At 35.0% G+C, this 21,928-nt stretch overlaps 2 long non-coding RNA genes across 2 annotated transcripts; one reads left to right on the top strand and one right to left on the bottom strand.

Annotated features, from left to right (window-relative positions):
* Positions 1–8,747: 8,747 nt before the first annotated feature.
* On the top strand, positions 8,748–17,171 carry LOC147476705 (uncharacterized). The gene is made up of 3 exons (XR_015209496.1): positions 8,748–8,797; positions 15,910–15,998; positions 16,560–17,171. It is a non-coding gene; the product is annotated as an uncharacterized LOC147476705 (long non-coding RNA).
* On the bottom strand, positions 9,115–10,190 carry LOC147476706 (uncharacterized). Its single transcript, XR_015209252.1, has 2 exons — positions 10,112–10,190; positions 9,115–9,495 (listed from the first exon to the last, which is right to left on the bottom strand). It is a non-coding gene; the product is annotated as an uncharacterized LOC147476706 (long non-coding RNA).
* Positions 17,172–21,928: the final 4,757 nt, after the last annotated feature.

The raw sequence follows: 21,928 nt of genomic DNA, 5'->3' as shown, positions 1-21,928 counted from the left end.
GTTGTCATCAAGATGTATACGATGCATGCATATGCTAGGGTCTATCCCCTTAATATCATCTAAGGACCATCCGATAGCGGAGCGGTGTTCACGAATGACGTGAATCAAACGTGCCTCTTCGTCTGTAGTTAAGTGAGCAGAAATTATTATAGGGTGACTGCCATCGAGATCGAGATGCACGTACTTCAAATCAGAGGGTAGAGGTTTTAAATCCGGAGTTGGAGGATTGGGGATCAAGGATTCATGAGGGATCATCTCTTCAATGGAAAAGAGCGAATCGGTTCTTACGAATCGGTTTGCACGAAGCATTAGGGTCAAATAGTGTGATGCGACTCTAATAATGCATGGACATCCCCTTATGTACGAGTCATCGTCAAACTCCGGATTATCAAAAGAGAGGAATTGGTGTATCTCGTGTGGGGGAAAAGAGTTTGTGAAATAATCATGACCTAGACTATCAACCAAGCTAATCTCGCCCTCCATTATAGGATCGGAAAACTGTTTCATTAATTTGAACACGTTGAGTTAAATGAGAAAGGTTCGAAAGACAATGTCATTGAACCGAATCCCGATAATTTATGAGAGGCGTTAGGTTGCAAAAAAAGGGCGCCCCAAGATGATAGGGATGGAGTCACGAGGCTATTTCGATTATCTAGAATGACAAAATCCAGCCGGGTAGTAAAAATCTTGGACCTTTACTATAACGTTCTCTACTATGCCTTTTGGGTATTTGATGGGCGATCCGCGAGTTGCAGAGTCATATTGGTAGGTTTTAATTCATGAAGACCTAGCTGCTTAAATAAGTAGTAGGGAAGTAGGTTAACACCGCACCTAGGTCTAAAAAAGTCGCGATGGCGGTATACTTGTCATGGCGTTCATGAATACGGTTAATTCGACACGGGTCCTGTACTTTACCACACCATTGGTAGTGGTAATCGAGGGAAACTGCTCAGTGAGGAACACTTGTTAAGGTACATTCGTACGTCGTTTGGTGGTGCACATGTCCTTCAAAAACTTGGCATGCTTGGGCAAATGCTTTAGCGCATCTAGGAAAGGTAAGTTTATGGTCAAATTTTTGAAGGTTTCACGGATCTCATCAAAATGTTCATCATGTTTGTTCTTTACCAAACGGGCAGGGAACGGAGCTTTTGGACGGAATCGCAAATAAAGATCAGTGGCGTCTTTCCCTAGGGACGTAGGTGTAGATTTTGAAGGTACAACTTCGTTCGTTATAGGTTGCGAGGTAGGAGTTGGAAGGACATCAGTCGTGACTTCCGTCGATTCCTCGTCTGGCATACGTATATTATTGTTGATGGTTCGGCCAGAACGAAGAGTGGTAATGGCATTTACCTCACCCTGGCTTGGATTACTAGGTCCTGGTGCATTGTTGAGTTCAAAGGCGGTGTTTGTAGGCTTAGGGTTTGGAAGCGCTTGCCCGGGGAACCGCCCTTTTTGACTTTTATCTGAGCTAACAATTTGAAGAGACCGCTGTTGGATAGAAGCTAGGATTTGATTATGTTGATTCATGTATGTCAGGAAAGTTTCAGCCATTTTATCGGCTGTGGATTGGACTAAAGGGGCAGCAGGAACTAGTTCATGGTTATTATTCACGGGTTGATTTTGGTAGACATATCCTTGATTAAGCGGGAACAAGGTTGCGGTTGTTTTGGTACCCTATATTTGCGTTGTTGGGAAAATTACTTTGCCCTTACTAGAATTGTGGAGGATTTCCTTGACGATAGGAATTTTAGTTTCGGGTGGTCGTCTGAGAACGTTGTTGCCACCGAAGGAGCTTGTTGTTGGATAGGGGGTGCCCAAGCTAAATTCGAATGTTGTCGCCAAGGTGCATTAAGGATGTTGAAAGCACAAGCCTCTTCAGAAGGTTGGGGAGGACACTCGTATACCAAAGGACAATAAGAATCGGTGCTTTCGGGACTTAAACAAAGAGGGCATGGGGAAGCGTTGGCAGCCATGACTGTTTAGGTTTTTGTTCATTTACTTGTACCGAAAAGAGCATCGACCTTTTTGTTTAGGGACTTCGATTAGAGTTTTAATTCGGATCGGGTTTGACCTCGAACATAGATGTAACTTTGGTAGGAGTGTCTTTAGAAGATCTAGAAGAATCGGTGTTTCCCCAATGGGTGCCGTGAGGCCTGTTTCTCAAGAAAAGTGTATGCTTCAGTAGCGCCCTTGTCCATGGAAACAACCACCGTTCATGATATCTAATGTTTCCTTTTGATGGTCAGAGAGACCATTAAAGAATGAATGGACTAATACATCGGTGTCGAGTTGATGATGGGGACATTCGAGAAGTAAATCGATAAATCTGCCTCCACGCTTCGAAAAGGATTCACGGGGTCTTTGGCGAAAGAATTGAATCTTTTTGAATCATTTTGTAGCATTTATAAAACTTTATCATGAATGCTTGAACAAGTTTGGCCCATGTGTCAATGGATTGCGGGCTTTGTCCGGGCGAGCCAAACTGAAGCTTTATCGGCTAAGGTGAAGGGAAACAACCTAAGCAAGACTTGTTCGTTAGTAACGATCGGATGGCGGAAAGTGGTGACTACTTGTTGCATCCGGCGAAGATGATTGTATGGTTTTCATGGTCTAACCCATGGTAAACAGGTAACAAACCGAAAATGTTTGGCGGAATCTGAAAATCACCTACAATCGTGATCGAGTTTAATGCGAGGAAGCGAGTCCTTCTATAAGGAAGTATAGAAATCGAAAGGGTTTTCGATTTGTGAGATTTTCCTCAGCCATATTTAAAGGAGATAATGGCAACGGAGATGTTTGACGAGGTTGATTTATGGAGGAGGGACTATATCTAGGAGATAACATAAACAATTGTTTCTTGTATTTTCGACGATGATATGTAAGTTCTAATTCCTTATGTTTACCAGACCGTAGTCTCATACAAATATAAATTTTAATTTAAGGCTCATAAGGAATGAATAATGACTGGAGGTTTTAGAATTTAGGAAGGAGGGAGTTGAAGCACGTCTTCCTGAGCTGTTGCTAACTCGAGCAGGGAAGCTAGGATAACGTGTGAATATTCCAGCAGCCAGGTCACCTGAGAGAATTGAGGGAGGTTGTTCGTGATAGCACGTTCTTTAATTAGGCAACCTCAATTTTTTTTCTAAGTTTCCTAGGCACTGATGGAATAAGATGATGATTTATGATGGTGTATTATGCGGGGTGTTATTAATATGATTTAGATGAAATTTTTAATTACTATGATTTTTTTATTTTTTTATTTATTATTTATTTATTATTTATTTATTATTTTAATTTACGTAATTAGTGTATTATGGAGACGTGATTACGAAATATGCAATTAAAAACAATAGATGCCAAAATAGAAACTAACTAACATATATTAGTTTACGCAAAAAGTCTACCCATGCAAATCTATATTACCTATACGTGCAACTATGTGTAAGTTATATGTGAGCTAGGGGAATGTCGAGAACAAACTCATGCAATTGAATACCGCGTACGTGAATTGATGTAACATACACATACAAAAATATTCTAAGCGGTGGTTTGGTATTCGCGATATATCAAAATATATTGAATCATATTAATTGTGTTATGTGAATATGTGATGACGAACCACCCTTACATGCATAGAGTTCTCATGCCAACATACAAATATCACGAGGTAAAACAGGTTATAGCAAATAATATCCTCGACAAAGTTTGAGGAGTTTAAGAGTTTGAAACACGGCGTCCGCGATTCCTCGTATAGCGATCGACTACTCGAGCTTATGCTTACTAGTAAAAACAGGATCAAAGAGCCCAAAAGAGTCTTGAAAAGGAAAGTGGCTGTACCTGAAAACCGAGTGTTGATACTCGAGGTTAGTCTCGCGTGCTACTAATTAAGTCTCGTCAGGAGACTCTTTTGTTTGTTCAAGATTACTTCAAATTCCTCACGAAGTACTTTAGACTGTGCTAATGAAAATAAACAAACTTGGTTCCACGAGATATTTGTTAGTAGAAAAAGTTGAGGTAAACTATTCCGTAGACTTCGTTAATATTATTACGAAATGAAAATTAAAAGATGAGGAGGTAAAGGGAGGGGGTTTTATGGATGTATTCCGGTTATTACGTTAAGTCGAGTCCTTCGTGCTTGGGCGCCATTTGATAAAACTCTCTTTACACACGTTTATTTGTTTTCAGTTACTTATTTTCTTAAATCCGAGGTCCACAGTCCACAGTCCAAAGTCCACAGTCCAAAGTCCAACGTCCTTATAGTCATATGTTTTAGTCAAGTTACCTTACTCATGTGGGATTGGTAGGATAGGTCGAGTAAGGGATCGTCCAAACCTTAGGGCTCGGATAGGTTCACAACTGGAATTACAACTTTTAGTGAGTAGGATTTTTAGGTTTCTTTTTAGTTGGTTTTAATTAAATTAGCGGTAATGTAAATTACTCTGGCGATTAAATGTAGATAAACAAAATTGGAGAAACAGGGGAGAGTTAATCATGCTCATGCAAGAATCATTTTTCAACAGTTTTATTACCAAATCACTACATCTCTAGTTCGTCTCGTTTTGGAGCGGCGCCGATATTGATCCCTAGTGCATGCCCACATCTCTAGGTCGCATTTCACTAGCATAAGGAGTTTCAATAATACCTCATCTACGGTATATTATTTCAGCTCCTCGCTCGATTTCACATCAATTTGGGCGAATTGGAGAGAGTGCATCGACACTAGAGAGTCGCGAGCGAGACATTTTTTGCGTCTTGGCGAAGGCTATCTGGAGCATCGATGAGTCAAACTTTGTACAATCTCAGTCATTTTGGGACGGATGTTAATTCTATGCCTAATTCTAAGTAGTGATTCTAGAATATTACTTGAGTCAATCCGGATTTTCACACGAAGCAAAGATAACCCCTCCCGACGGGGATTAGCTCATCATCATAGAAGGAATAATAAAACTTCTTTGTATACATTAAGTAAATAAATGCATGACAGAATTTAAACTAGAAAAGAAATGACTGTTATTAAGGGTAAAATAACTTACAGTATTTAAGTTGCTGAAATGGAAATGGCGGAATGTAAGTACTGAAGAACAAAAAAAACTAAGCGTAGCTAAAGCATTAATATGCTGAAGGGGTCATAATGAAGGCGACCCCCTCATATATATATTTTGCCGGAGACCGGAGAATGATTTAATTGAGTTTTGGTTTGTTTCTCCATTTGAGACATTCAAAACTTTGAATATCAAAGTTTTGTTTTCCGTGACTTCCTTTAAACCAAAGTTTTGTTTCTGAAACAAAACTCATTTAATGTTTAGATCGCCGCCTTGTATTTGTCCCTTTGCTCAATTTCATTTCCATCTTGAACAGGTACGTGTCTTCTCTCATTGCAAGGTGGCATCAATTTGAAACCATTCTTTGCCACCTGCCTATGCTAACTCATCCTGCCTTCTGGGCCCGCAGAGTGGTTCTAGTGGCGGCGCCGATTTTGGCGTTTTTACGACTTTTTGTCCTTGCACAGAGTTTGTCGCCCGGGTTGCTATGGCAACTTCACTAGCCAACGCCGGCATCTAGATTTATCCGATTTGAGCTTCGGAAGTTTCCTGCTTCTTTATATGTGGGCCCGTTCTGCATTGGTTTTGTTCTTTACGGAAACTTCGCTCAAGTCGGGGCTTTGTTGGGCTTCACGGTGGTTTAGTGGGAAACTTCAAATATTCCGTATTCGTACTTGGCGGCTTCACTAGCCAACGTCGGCATCTAGATTTATCCGATTTAAGCGGAAGTTTCCGCTTCTTTATATGTGGACCCGCTCGCGACTTTGGTTTTGTTCTTTGGAAACGGCTCTAGTCAGGCTTTGTTGGGCTTCACGGGAGTTGAGTGGGAAACTCCAAATATTCCCGTATTCCTGTACTTCGATGCATGTTTTATCACTATATTCATTTTAATTGCGGAAACCTGCAAAAGTACGAAAATATAATTATTACATGATTATTAAACACATAATCGACCAAAATGATATGTCTCTCGGGGTTTAATATTACAGTTTTGGGTGCTTATCACCAGCGATTATGGTGCATAAGTACTTGGAAACTAATTGATCAAATTGAGATAGTTCTTCTCTTTGGGGTTTAGGATATTAATCTGTAATTTTCAAATAGAATTATCTTAAACTCGATCTAGCTTGTATAATAATTTTATTAGATTTATGGTGATTTAGTGGTAAATTTTTGAATAAGAATATATTTTTACTGATAATAAACCAAAATACGTTAATGAACAACGATTATGGTGCATATGTACTTGGAAACTAAGGGATCAAATTGAGATAGCCTATTCAATTTGTGGTTAAGAATATTAATCCGTAATTTTCAAATAAAATTATCTTAATCTCGATTTAGTTTGTATAATAGTTTTCTTAGATTTATGGTGATTTAGCGGCAAATTTTCGAATCAGAATATAGTTTTATTGAAAATAAACCAAAATACATTAATGAGGAACGATTATGGTGCATAAGTACTTAGAAACTAGGGATTAAATTGAGATAACCTCTTTACTTTGTTGTTTAGAATATTAATCCGTAATTTTCAAATGAAATTATCTTAAACTCGATCTAGCTTGTATATATAATAGTTTTATTAGATTTATGGTGATTTAGCAGTAAATCATCACCATTTGGCTTACGTACTAATGTGTACAAATCACTAAAATAGATTGATTGTTTCCATATCCTCAAATAATACACTACTCCCACTTGAAAAGATTTATCACATGAACGTGTCCTACGAACGGGTGCCGTTATATTAAATTATTCTAAAAAATATTAGCAACTATGCATAGCTATGAGATATGAAAATTATATTAATTACCCATTTAAATTTCTTGCACCACTTTTTATAAAAAGGAATCACCAAACCTTGATAAAACTCAATGACTTCTTTTTATTGTTAGGTTTAAATGTTTAATAATAGAAGTTTGATTGAAGTTTTGTGAGAATGCCTAATGTGACAAATATAATATTGAAGCTACTTGAATAGGAAGACATTCTCAATCACAATAAAAGAATTATAATAAACACTACTTAAAATGCAAAACTATATTTGTCGAGACATTTACTCCCCCTACATATAATACAAATATGTTTTAGGGTTATTAGTTCAATACATTTGTATCAAGTTTATGATTTTCCATTAATTATTCTTTGAAGTTAGTTTAATATAGTACGTTGTATCCAGTTTTCAATTTCTCATTAATTATTATTTAAGGTTAGTTCAATGCAGTTGCATCAAGTTTTCGATTTTCCGTTAATTATTATTTGAGATTAGTTCAGTGTAATTGCATCCACTTTATGATTTCCCGTTAGTTATTCATTAAGGTTAATTCAATACAGTTGCATCCAGTTTTTGATGTTTTGTTAATTAGTCTTTGAGATTAGTTCATTGCATTTGCATACAGGTTCTAATCTCCCGTTAACTACTCTTTGAGGTTAGTTCAATACATCTTCATCCAGTTTCTGATTTCCCGTTAATTATTTTTCTAGGTTAGTTCGATAGTTTACAATTTCTAGACAGTTTGCATGCATACATGTAAGAGTCTGTTTTTATAAACTCACTTTCGTTTTGGGTTCCTAATTACTCGTAATTACTCATGTGAGAAGGCTAAAAAAGTGGACATATTTGTTTTGAGGTCAGTGCGATGCAGTTACATCCGACTTCCGATTTCTAGTTAACTATTTTTTGAGGTTATTTCAATGCATTGCACACACACACACACATATATATATATATATTTATATATATATATATATATATATATATATATATATATATATATATATATATATATATATAAAAGCTCGCGCATATTCTCTCTCCTCATCATATCGCTCCATTTTGCACCTCGAGCAATATGATTGACTCCTAAAAAATTGGATGGAATAATAATTAGTGATACCTCCCCAGATTTGTTTAAATCTCTATAATCTATTCTTAATTTTTTTATAGACTCCTCAAATTAAAAAAGATTAAATAACAAATTAAATAAACCTTATCCAAACAAAGCCTGTTTATACTAAACGAAAGGAACTCATCAAAGGCATACCAAATTTCTGGTCTATCGCTGTTCATCATCTTCTCTTGCTTAAATTACTTGATTTTCATTCATTATTATAACCATTATTTTATTTGGGGCATTGGTTGCTTTATGCAGTTTGTCCACCATTCTTACATCTGCCATACTTTTGCGTGCGGAAGACCAGGAGGTTTGCTATTCTGCCTAGACATACAGTTGATTTATTTTATGTACCTGTTAAATGCGATGGAATTAGATATTAAATAGTTAGTTGTAAATTAGTTCGTAGTACATTGTTGATTATAAATTTACTGTATCGTTTTGCTCGGTGTAGGTATTTAGGTACCTAAGTTCTTTAGAAGTGGAGGATTTCAATAATGTGGATTTAGGGTACTCCATAACCTTTGTAAGTTACTTTTTGTCAATTTTTTTTTTAGCTTATACATATCTTCAAGGTATTTGGGTTGTCTTTTCTATTCCCTATAACTCAGGCCATAGAGTTGAGGTTACTTCTGCGAGTCATTTGTCACTCTTTTTGTTTAGAATTTCAAGCCCAATCCTTATTTTATCTGGATGATTTACTTGACCAAGATGTATGATTTTGTAAAAGGTTGCTTGAGTTGCCGGTTATACCCTTTTAACTGCCTACTATTGATATTAATTATTCTATTATTACAGGTGGCTGATATAAATATAATCAAGGAGGAGTTATGGCCAAATCCTCTAAAGTATTTCAACTATGTAAGCCATTATTTTGATAAATATTAGATCGATAGATACATGCAAATATAAAGGCACACAATGTTTGTTCTTTCTCTATTATATATACTAGCTAAAATGCACGTGCTCTCACGTGGATGGAAAATAAAAGTGTAGAATGAATTTTGAGTATTTACATATGTCAAAATAATGATTTTGATTTTTGAGCATTGCGTATCTACCATTTCACCATCAAAGTTTTCAAAATTCAAAACTATTATAACTTTCACAGTGCCTATTTATTTATTTTTTCTAGCCAAAATTCCATATAGAGATTAAAATTTCAAGAAACTACATCATAAAATTGGTAAGCAAAGTTTTATTTATCCAGAGCTCCTGCTTTTTACCCCATGGTTCTTTTGAGAGTTCTAGAATGTAATTTGGTCAAAGTTACAAACACAAGCACTTGTAATGACAAAAATCATAAACCTGAATCACAGCACTGAACACTAACATATCAACATGGGAACTTATCAATGAAAGTCAGGGTGGACTTCATCTTCTGCTCTTTGATCATTGAAATTGGTCTCGAACATGTTATGGTTGAACGGAGCTTGAGCATCATCCAAACTTCCAGTTGTTCCAAACAACAAATAATCTTCATCTTCTGCCCAAGTAATCACTCCACTTGGAAGGTCTTTGTGCCATAGTTGGCTGAGATTCCCTTGTTCCCTTTTGCTCTGCAAATTTCCAAACTTGCATCATGAGTAAAATGCTGTAGTTTACTTAATTCAATTTAATAACAAAAAACAAAAAGGTGCCTGCATAGCTTCTTATATTTGACTGAGTGATTTTTTAGTAAAACTATACAGATCAAATTCCATCCCAATCTTTTATGTAGGCCATGCTAACTTTATACTTGTTACAATGGTCAGAATATGCGATTACATTGCTCAGCTTGAAGCAAAAAAAGTGTGCAACTGACAAATGCAATTCAAATTTTGGTCTTGCTTTGTTAAGACTTGAGAAAGATTCAAATCTGGGTTACTTGTGTTGGAAACAAAAGGGTTTTTGTCATGTCTTGGTAGAATGGTAGAAGGCCCACTACAAGGGTAAAACAACTACACAATTAGTTACTATGTTTTGATGGATTCCACCTCCATGGTCTAAGCCAATGAACAACCAGAAACCTATCAAACACTGAATCTAATATACACAACTCAAAGTTCACTTTGAAATCACGAAAAAAAATAGCTATTCAACACATAAAAGGGAAGGGAAATAACTTTACAAGAAAGTATATCATATGGCAAGCACAAAAGACTAAAGATTAAAATTGTGACCAAGCTTGATTACCTTGGGTGATGGTTGGACTATTAAAACTCTTTCTCTTTGCAAAAGTGGGACTATACAGCTTCGTTTCCTTGGGCTTGTTTGTTCAGTGAGTAACTCTTCACTTGAGAGTTGCTTGGCTTGTTATCTGTCTTTCTCTTTGCAAAAGTGGGACTGTACAACTTCTTTCCCCCAGACTCGTTCATTCCAGTGGAGTAATTCTTCAGTCTCGATTTCTTAAACATCTCTTTAGGCAATTATGTGGCAATTTCTGGTTCATATCCACCTCTCTGTGTAGTAATAGTATATTGATATACATTGCAGCAAGAAGTATAAACTAAGGCACTTTATTCCTGAATCTTTCCTTTCTTTTAGATTCATGATAAGAGCCCAAAATTGTAGTTTTAACCCTGTAACAGTCATACTTTTAGACCAATTATGTGAGTAATAATTAAGAGTTAACAGCGACACGTATTTTTATGCATTTCGGGCTTCAAAGTCCATTATGTGCGAAATGCCACTTTAGTGAGATAAAGGAGCAAAGGTCGGTTACTAAGGAGTTCCGTGATTAAAGGCCAAGATTCAAGAAGACAAAGCCTTTTCGAAGCCCGGCCAAAAGCTGAAAAGTCGACGCTGGGCGTAAAGCAAACACACAAAGTCGTGAGAACTTCGAAGGCCGTATCTTTGGACTCAGACCTCGGAATGGGGCCTACCTTATGTCAAAACGACCGGCTCGGAAAGAGATTTCCAATGGTCCAAGCCTTGACCCAATCAGAGGAGCAAAAGTGGACGAAAAGTCTATTGAAGCCAACTGCAACTGAAGAGGCCTTTTTGGATTGAAAGAATTGGGTTTTGGGCCTGATTCTCTGGCCCAAAACATGGCTCCAAGCCCATGCACGATTTTTGGATCTGAACATATAAAAACAAAAGCTTAGCTCTTTGTTAATGGTAGTTAGTTAGACCTAAAACTATAGATAATTATAGATCTAGTTTTCATGTAATAAAATTAAGTTTAGTTTAAATTAAATTCTTGTTTTAGATTAAACTCTTAGAATCATTATTCTTAATTAGTTTGATTAATAAAATAGCTAGTTTGTCAATTTCGATTCTTGTCATTTACAATTGTGTAGATCTAAATTCCCTTATTACGTAGATAGCTAGACCTAGATTAGTTAGATTATTAATTTAGTATTTGAATCATTGTTTTATTATTCATTAGATTAATAAAATAGTGTTCTCCATAATCTAGTTTCATTTCCATTAATTGTTTAATTTCAATTCGTAGATTTAATTATTTGTCATTATTAGTTAAATTCAATTATTGCATTAGTAGTTTTGAATTGAGTTTAAACAAGCAAAGTTTCAATCTTTATATCATGTCTTGTTTGAATTCCATTGGGAATGATAGCGTGATGATTCTCGGCTAAACCTCCATTGAGGGGGTTGAGAAGCCTTGATGAAAGCTTGATTCCGATTATCGTAGAGTCGTCGTAATTTCCTTTCCACTCTAGAAACGATTAGTTCACCATGAGAATGGGTGTAATCGTTCACATGCTAGTTATGAATTGGTAGAAATGCCATGTGTAATTAGGGATTAGGAGTAACAGCATTGTTTCGCTGGGCGATTCAATTCGGATTCTGACGATTAAATGTCGTTATAGGGTTAAGTCGAGTTAAGGTGGAATCAATCCCCCTCTAACTCCTTATCATAGAATCAACGTAGTATTCCCATAGTTGTTCTAATAATAGTCGACTAGTTGCATCTTGTGGGTAGTTGCATCGTAGTCTAGTTGCCATTTAAGTAAAATCTCTCATTAGACTTAGAGTAGATTACTTATACATAGAGAACACAAACATCTTGGAAAGGACTAGGAGTGGAACGAATCATCTACTCCACTATATCTCATAGGATTGAGAGTAGAATATTTGATAAAATATAGGCACATAAGATAGTTTTAGTTTACTTACGTTTTGAGTTTCATCGTTCATTTCGTAGGTAAACTATCAATTTTATGTTTTATCAATTCACATACAAAAAGTTTAAGAGCACCTATGGTACACTACTGATTTTAAGTAGTGAAATTTCAAGTTTTGGCATTAGGAAACCAATCCAAGTGGAGTACCTTCATTTAGAAACATATACAGAATGCAATATTCAACATTTCAACTTGTGAATTGTGATGGTATGTCAACATAAGTCCAAATACTTTCCCTGAAGTTCACCCAAAATACAATAATGGAGAACGCCACATCCCGTACATGTTAATTACTCTGCATGTGTTTCATGTTGCCATAAGTTTTTCAAACTTCCACTCGTCTGTGTGATACCATGAAAATTTCAGTAACAAAAGTAACATTTAGGCTAATGTGTCCTTCTACATAACCTCAGTAAGCCCATGTTTCCGAAGCTACAGAGTCTTCATGCATAATCACTGAGGCAAATATTTCAATTTAAATGAATATTTCAAAATATGTGTTTTATAAGTAAAATCCATATTCCCTTCTTCATCATGCAAGGATCTCGGAGGAAGCTAATTTACAATGTAAAATGTTATAAAAGACAATGAGTACAATCAAAGAGTTAACTATGTTTATGCCTTTACGGATATAACTTGGCTTCAGACAGCAATAGAACAATTGCACAAACAAGAAACAAATCCAAAGTAATGCGATAATGTTAAAATGAAAGTGCAAGTCTAGAAGGTGCAAGATGTATACCCACTAATCACTTTTAGCATGAGACTAGCGCAAGTAAAACCGATGGCATAACACCATTACAGTCGCTATTGTCAACTGAGGTCTGCAATATAAAGCATCATTTTCTTTCATTACATGTCAATATGGCATTAATATATTTGAAGTGAAAAGGCTAACACTTGTAGCTTCTTTCCCAAGTAGGACTTTTTCTATCTTTGTCTAGCCTTTTGATCATCAGGAGACAGTGACAATGAGAAAAACCCTTTGGATAGGAAACCCATCCAAACAAATACAGGATGTAGCAGAGGGCAGATTAATCAAGTAATGGAGGTTGTGTGTTGCACCGATGTGCGGTTGACTCATCATTATCTTTCTTTAGAACGCGTTTTCCAAGTGATACCAGGTCTAACTTATAAGACTCAAAATATGATGGGCTGGTAGCCTCAAGCCAAAGGTTACCTAGTTCTCAACATTTTAGCTGGTGGGTTTTGGCTTAGGCAAGTAAATATACACCATCTAAACTTTGGCGGGGAGTAATATGGGTTCTAGTTGTTGAAGTCCGGCTATGTCCGGGTTGTAAAATTGTAATTGGTCGAAGATGGTAGTAGTTTCCTAGAGAAACCTTGGATACACATCTGCAAGGACATCCTGGGCTTTATCGTGAAAGGAGAGCAAATAAATTTAAGCGGGACACTTGGTTGGTCGTTTTTAACAATTAAATTGTATCAAGCTGAAAAGTCATACAAGTGAAAAACATTAATAGGTATTGAAATGGAAGATTCAAGTTTTAAGAAAGTAGGATAGGAAACACTTTATATGTGAACATCGCTTCTCATTAAAATGACTCGAGCACCATTTGCAATTTCAACAATACCAATTTCATGACCCAACTAAGAAAACATTGAGAAAATTGGACATCATTTGTAACAAAAATCCAAACACTTCCTAGGCATACCTTGGTTACGATGCTAGTAAAACCACCATTGTTTGCGAGTGGAGACAACACCTGAAGGATATCAGAAACAAAGTTTTTAAGAAACGAAATTAACCAATATATGACCTAAAGGTCCTCAGAGCGATAATACACATTAATCATATATTCTTGGAAGTAATTGAAAGGTATTAACCTTTAAAGATCCCAGTGGGTCCACCACTTTCACTGCCTGTTGGATCAACTTGAAAAATACTTTCACTAACTCCTCCCATGACAACATCATCTAAAGCACCCCAAGGTAGATCTGTGGATAAATTATCTACAGTGGAAACTCACTATGTTATTGACATAAGGGTGAGTAAAAATGTCCTTAGGAACAGAATTTCCATCGACAAATGTTACGATCAACATAAGTATGAGACACCTTCAATCAATTGTTGGAAGTTAACTCACGTTTTCGATGCCAACCAAAGTTGTACCTTGAAATCCAAATAGCAACTTCCCATTTTGAAGGCCAACACTTTTCTTTACAACATTAATTACATTACGCATCGAGATATACTCCACCATTTTGGTGAATCATCTTTTATCTACACAACAATCACAGGGAATATTAAAAGGTTAGTCAATAATCACATGTATAGACATATCACAATATAAAAAAATAAGATCCGAATTCAAAATTTTATAAGAGAATGAATCTGACTCCTGACACAATAGAGACAGTCATATACACACCTCTAGTTTGAAAAACTTGATTCCCTGTAAACACAAGGAAATCCAAATGTTAATATACTAAAAAACGATTACACACTTCTAAATGTGCATTCAAGCTTTAAGATTAAGAAAATAATAAACAGTGAAGTTCAATATGTTACACTCACTCAACTGTCACACTCACTCAGTTGTCATCAAAAAGTAATAAATTTAATCAACTGATTAGGGATCAAGATCCTACTTGGTTGTATTTTTGCCTATTAGGAGTGTCTCCTTCCTTAGGGCCAACAATGACATATAATGCATTGACAACTTTCTTCACTCCTTTGAAGTACTCAGGAGTTAGAGTACTCTCCTTGGTAATGTCTCCAACAATCTAAAAGAATAGGATACCAAATTATCATTTTTTGCACAAAATTACTTTGTTTAAAAAAATGAAAAACCTAAAATCCTTCACATTCATTGGTTAAGAGAAAATAAGTTACCATGTCAACATCCGGGCCTAGCATTCTTTTCGCCTTCTCTTAATTTCTAACCTGAGAGAATGAACATTTGTAAATGAAAATTTTGAAAGAATAACAAAAAGGAAAAGTGAGATAAATATTAGTTTACTCAACTCCTCAGCTTCTTTCATTGATCTCATACACATTCAATTCTTGCAACTTAGTTGAAGAAAAAAAAAACATATTAGTTTACCAAAACACATAGATCATAACTCAATTTTTTGGTTATTTTTTATTTCTTTTTGTCTTACCGGGAAAAACCCAAAATTAAAAGAATGAGAGTAGTAGTTTCATTGTGAGAATAAAAATTTATGAGAAACAGAAGAAATGGGAGAGAAGGGAAAATAATCGGTTTGCATTCTTTGATTAGACTTTTCATTTTCTTAACCTCTTGTTAAATAACCCAATTATTACTAATTAAATGGCATTTATAGTAAGGCGTACAATTGAGAATGGCGTGGATTTGGTTTTCTAATATACTGCCACATGAAAAGACTGATTGTAAATATTTAAAGGTGTTAAGCAATATTTTTATTTAAGGACAATATTGGTATTGAAAATTTATAAAGGCATAAAAAGACAAAATAGTCCTAATTAATAAATACCTAGGCATCTGATTTTATTATTCATCAAGGGTATTATGCATCAGAAAAAGACCCGGATGAATTTAAGAGGTCACGATCATTATAGGCTATACTACTAGTAGAGATAGGTTGTGTATGTGTCATTATGTTGATAAATATTAGATTGATAGATACAAGCAAATAATAGGACTGGATGGCTTCCTCTTTCTACTGAGAGAGTATTTGTGTTGGTGAATAGTTCGATTAACATGATTTTTATTAGATACACACTTACGTGGATAGTTAGATACTCAAGTGCCTGCATACATTTAAATAATTGATGCAAACACCTTTCTGTTCTTCTCATATCTTTTAGTTGAGTGTTGGTTTATGGTAACTCTGGTGCAGGGGGCTGATGATGATGATGATGATTGTTGTGGAGCTATTCAACAATGTAAGTCATCAAGGACAATAAAATCTTCATCGACTGGCCATAGGTGTCTCTAACCTCACCTCCTTGATTAGTTTCCTTTTATTTTTTGTTCCTTTAAGTTTTTCTCTTCTTTCTTTCTTTTATTTGATAGATTGAGTAGCCACACTAAATTACCAGTATCTACTATCAATAGTAATTGATCATATCGGAATGTCTTCCTTTGGTGGTCATGGCCTATATTTTGAGTTAATTTTTTCATTTTCCGGTTGGTTATGTTAATCCAATATGTCTTTCTCATAGTGCAAGCATATAAATTGATTTTGTATAAGTTACAATGTTTTTTTTCCATCATGTTCATTTGCTTTTATTTTTTTTTGATTGGATGCCAATACAATCTTTGATATCAGATTCAACCTACCATTATATTTAAGGTATTTTTGTACCTGTTTGGTTATTTGTATATTTGAAGAATCACTACATATGCCAATCCCGTTCTTCTTAAGCTGTTTTTGGAAGGTTATGATGCAAACATAACAAGTTGCGCGCTATTTCGAGCAAGATCTGATTTAATATTTTGATCATTGTTTGATCGTTTATTATGTGATTTTATCTTTTAATTTTGCAGGAAAATATAATATGACTTCGTCACCTCTCCCCCTATCTCTCTCGCTGCGATTTTGCTTATGCTTATGACAATTGGAGATTGTGAAGGTGTCTAGACTGTTAACAAGATTCTACTTTGATCAATTGGTAATAATTAATTATTCCATTATTATTTTAGTGTTGTTTATATATAGTGCTCTAAGTGGATGCTTTTTCTTGCTCACCTTATAATTCAGGGGCGTCCAATAGATTTTGGACAAACAAAATATGGATAATGAGAGGTTCTAATGTGATTCTGACCTCAACTAGATGAGCCCACCAGTGACTCTTTTTAGTTTTAGTGTCGAGTAATAGATGGTGGGTTGAATAGTGAAATTGTACATGGGGTTGGGCATATGATGAATAGGATGAGAAGATATAAGTAACAGTTTAAACTTTTTTTTTTTTTATTTATTTATTATACGCTTTCTTAAGAAGGTGATAAATGGGATGTTTAACAAAGAGGTTATAACGGTAGGTATTTGTAGGTATTGGTGATAACAAACTTGGCAAATAACATTCTATTAATCGAAGATGGGAGATGAGAAAACTAATTGTATGTAATAGCTATGTTCACGCATAATGTTTTCATACTCATAATCTATCGGTTACTACTAATTTATTAATAACTGCCAGCTGTTATCTATTTTTTTTTTTTTATGTGTCAACTTTACTATCTCCATTTGTTTTACACCCATATATATTGAATCCTATGTGTAGCTACATGATATCACAACTCCATGGCAAGTTGGCATCCACTCTTGATAAGCGGTTAATGTGTCCTATGGTATAACCTTTATCCGTGAGGTGCGTATCTTTTATGTTTCAATTCCCACACCACAGTCAGTTCCCTGCTTTTTCCCTCTTTTGTTTTATATTGGTTTACATTGTTATCACTCACACAAGATCCAGGTGTAACTGTAGAAAATTCGATCCCTTTTTCAGTTGTTTTAAGACTTTTGTTCTGCGTAGTTTTTCTCCTTTTGGGTCTGTTTAGATCGGTAGAATTAAGAGTGGGGCAAGTCATGAAATGCAAATATAAGGCCAGGATGTACTAAAGGTGGGTTTTAAACCTTTCTTTTGCTTTTGTGAATGTTTTCTCCTCTTTTTGTTTCAAATATGTTTTAAAGGCTTTTCATGCCAAAATGTCATATACTCATATTCAGACCCTTTCCAAGTGCCAAATGTTGTTTCTAATTATCTAATCTTTGTATTGTGTTTACATGTTAAATTCGGTGGTTCTTTATAATCCTCAATTTTGCATTCGCCCCGATATTTTTTCTTTTATTGGAGAAGTTTTGTCCCTATGTTGTACCATATGTGGTTGAGTTCTTTGTTCTGTATCCAACTTTTTTCCCCCTATTATTGGTTTGATTGTTAAGATAATTAGTGATGAAGGTGGTGTTGGGCATTTTTGACTTCTTTGGTGATATTATTGACTTTACTGAGTTTCAAAGGAGAGGAAAATGATAGTACTGTCATGGATTCTAGAGCTTTCTTCGGCTTTAGATAATGGTAGTTTACTCTATCTGTTGGAGTTCAGAGCTTTTGATTCCTACTTATTTGATGCACATTGATTATACCACATTCAGTTCCGTGTTTTTTCCACCTCTTTTTTTTATTGGTTTATATTGTTATCACTCCTTTCACTAACAATCAAAATTCCTAACGTTATTGTACAGGTATTGAACATCTCACTTTTGGTCGTTATCTATTAAACATCTCATCAAGCACTCACTTCTGCTATCGAAATGCATGTACCTCAATGTTCCATTTTTAATTTTTTTTAAGTTATGCTCCCATGTTGTACAACTAACAAATCACAATGTTGTATTGATTTTTCTACTTTTTCCTGTTTTATTGATTAGTTTAAGTGTGTTTTAAAATGTTACGTATATGAAGAACACAGAAGAAAATGGAAGGGTTGTGAAAACTGATAAGGTGCTGGGTGTAAAAATTATTAGTAACAAATATTCACTTTCTTATAACTGATAATGCATAGTTGAAGAGTTTAAATATTTAACTTGGTAAGCATTTGAGAAGGGTGTGTTCAAGAGATATAAGGACTACCGTTGAAACACCAATCTAATTGTAGAAGTTCAGAGTCACTAGATATGAATCACTAGGTTAATACTTTGAGGCATTTGATATATCTAAACTGATGATTAGTATTATTCTCCCATGAAGGCAGATGTGATATTTTAACCTCTTAACCTGTGCAAACAAAGTTACTTTTAGTATATATTAGTAACTTATTTGAGAACTTACGGTAATGATTGAAGGCTTAGTCTGTCGCTGTAAAACTTCTAGACATTGAAGGTCTTCAAAGACACCGAGAATGGAGGGTAATTGTTTTTACTTTGCTTACTAATGCAATGCAAATATTATTCAGATAGTTCGCCTACTTTCTTTTTCGTTCATCTATCCGGTTAACAAATTATAGATTTTTTGTTTTAAAGAAACTAAAGATGACACATTAGTGCTATTAGAAAGTCTCTGCTGTTATGAAGCTTATTATCTTCATAGCGATTCTTAGTATGTATAAGGCTCAGACAAAGTTTAAGTTTTGGAAGTTTAGTCTTTTGGTTTAAGTTTACTTATCAAGAGTTAGGGATTCAACCTACTTGGACCGGTTGGATGTGTGAGGCGAGTAGTGTAACATCACGCTCGTGCATTTTAACCCAACTTGGGGGTTGAAGTTCCAATCTTTGACGAACACTTTTCATGAAAAAAATGTACTTATTACAAAATGTATAGTTCTTTCATTAGGACCCATTCAACAAACTAAAGCTCGCGCACATTCTCTCTCCTCACCATATCACTCTATTTTGCACCACCGAGCAATATTAGTTGCTCCTAAAAAAGAGGAGTTGTTAATAATTAGAGACACCTCCCTACATTTGTTTAATTCTCCTTTGTCTATTCTCAAATTATAATCACCTCCCCATCATACGGAAATTTTGCCCAATTTTGAAACTATCATATTAAAAACACTGAAATTTTTGGAAAAAACAAAAAATCCTACATATCCTAAATCTCACTTTTATCTTCTTCCCAACCAAGCCAGAGTTCTATCCAAATAAAAAAGCCAGTGTTTAAAAGTTTCATTCGCAGCGTTCACAATAGCAACTAAAATTCTTTTCTTATTAGCTAAAAAGCTTTGAAAACCCCAAACCACCGAAGAAGAAGAAAAAAACACAGAAATCTCAATCTCCCAAATTTTCTTATGCTTAAGGTATGGTCTTCTCCTTTTCATTTTAATATTTTTCATTTTTGTGATTTTTTTACCAATTTCTCTTCAATTTTATTTTATTTTTTCTTTTCAACAGTCTGTGTATCACAACGAGTAAGCATTTTTTTAATCTTCAATTTCCCCAACCCAAAAGCTCTATCTTCAATTCATTAGATTCAACTTTCTAAATCAAAGGTAACCATTCCAAAGTGCTGATATTTGTGACTTTCAATTTGCTGAAGTTGCCTTCGGTTCTTGGTGGTGCTGACGATTCTGTTTTAATTGCTGGATGGAGTGGGTATTGGAATTATAGACATCAGGTAATGTCCATGTTTTTAATTACCTTGAATTTCCATATTATATACTGTAAGATTGTTGAGGACATTTGCAACTTTGCAACTGTGTATATGCTAGTTGATGTTTGATTGCATTAATAATCAAGCACAATGTTCTTTGGGCACTGTCTTTGCAGTCCGTTTTTATTGAAAATTGGATAAAGCAAATCAACTGATACATAAATAACGGATGTAGATGGATTGTAGGGTATGATCACTATGACTAATGGTAGTCTCATTTCACCAATTGTTCTTATAAAAGTTAGATTAAATATTTTAATAGAACAAAATTTCTACTTAAATAGTGCATATAGATGAGCTGTAGGGAATGATCACTATGACTACAACCCCGATTTCATGCTAAGAACATGGCTTAAAATTTCCTTGCATCACTCCCCAAACAATTCATGGGATTTATGGCGCATTAGTTGCATCGCATTGTGCTGTTTTTTATATTTTGAAACTTTGGAAAACCATTTGTCTTGGTTTATAACGTATGGACAACTCGATGTTGTTCTTCACGTCTTTGAGGTCTTGCAATTAATGTTACTTTTTGGTTTTATTGTGAATAATCTCCGTATTTTGATTTCTTGCAATCCAAATCCCTGGATACCTGCCAATTGTTGATCCCTTAGTTATGACATACTAAGCTCCCATGGTCTGATAGTGATTGCATTAGTGAACCCACTTGGTGTATTGGTATAATCGACTTGGTCTGTACTTATGAGCTACTCTAAACTGAATTTTCAAGTTTACCTTTGTTTAGATAAACCTATCATATGGTGACAATAATATAGGGCAGGTTCGCCTAAAAGTGATGAGAGACAACAATATCTCATATATTTGTTCCTATTTATGCACTTAGTGAAGTAGATTTGTTTATAAATGAACCTTTGGTGGAAACTATGATCAAACAAATGGTTATGATCACATATTTCGTGTGTAATAAATTTAGTGTTGACTCCCGTTGTTCACAATTGTGACCATGGGCCGTAAGTTAATATGGTTAATCGAAAAATTTATACTACTTAATAGTTAATACCATGTTGGTAATTCAAAGATTTGCTGAATTTGTTTTTATCAATTTCTAGAGTACATATGAAACTACTTGAAATCCACAATGGATGAGGATATGCCTTGCTTATCAAGGATAAAGAAAGGTGGAAATAGCATATCAATCAGTCTTTCGAGGACATTATATATTTCCCTCGCCACAACAATGGATTTGACAAGTAACGTGCATAGAAGAAATCAAATAACATACTTGAATAGTAGGTATATATTATGTTTTCTGTACAGTTGACCTTCAATTGTGTTATTGAAGCACTACCTTGATGGGACAAAGGCACAACTTCAAACTAGAAAATAACAGAGACGACGATGCAGTCCCTAATGAAGATTGTATAGGTTAAAAAATATATTGGCATATACTCATATTCTTAATTAGTGTGGCTCCAAGTACTGTAGTTAACCAATAACAAGTTAAATTAATCTGGCTAATCACTAATGATACGATGTTCAGATTTAAGGTGCAAGTCACTCTTGCAAATATTGTTGTGAAGGATTGTATGGACGTGGTGCTCAAAGTGCTCACTGGACTTCTTATTGTACTGTTGAAAATAACAATTAGAAATCAAAGGGTAAGTATGTTGGATTGTGTTTCCAGGTCACTACGTATATTATTTGTCACTGATGCTTACAGTTTGCTCTCGGATTTCTTCTCATGGTTTCATCCTTTTTTTGGATGAAAAGGTTTTATTTATTTCTTCCATCCCCTCTTGCAGT

Source organism: Coptis chinensis, chromosome 9 (assembly GCF_015680905.1).
Source record: "Coptis chinensis isolate HL-2020 chromosome 9, ASM1568090v1, whole genome shotgun sequence".
NCBI classification, from domain to species: Eukaryota; Viridiplantae; Streptophyta; class Magnoliopsida; order Ranunculales; family Ranunculaceae; genus Coptis; species Coptis chinensis.
Note: the sequence above shows the minus strand (reverse complement) of the source record. Positions and strands in the feature narration are given on the sequence as shown.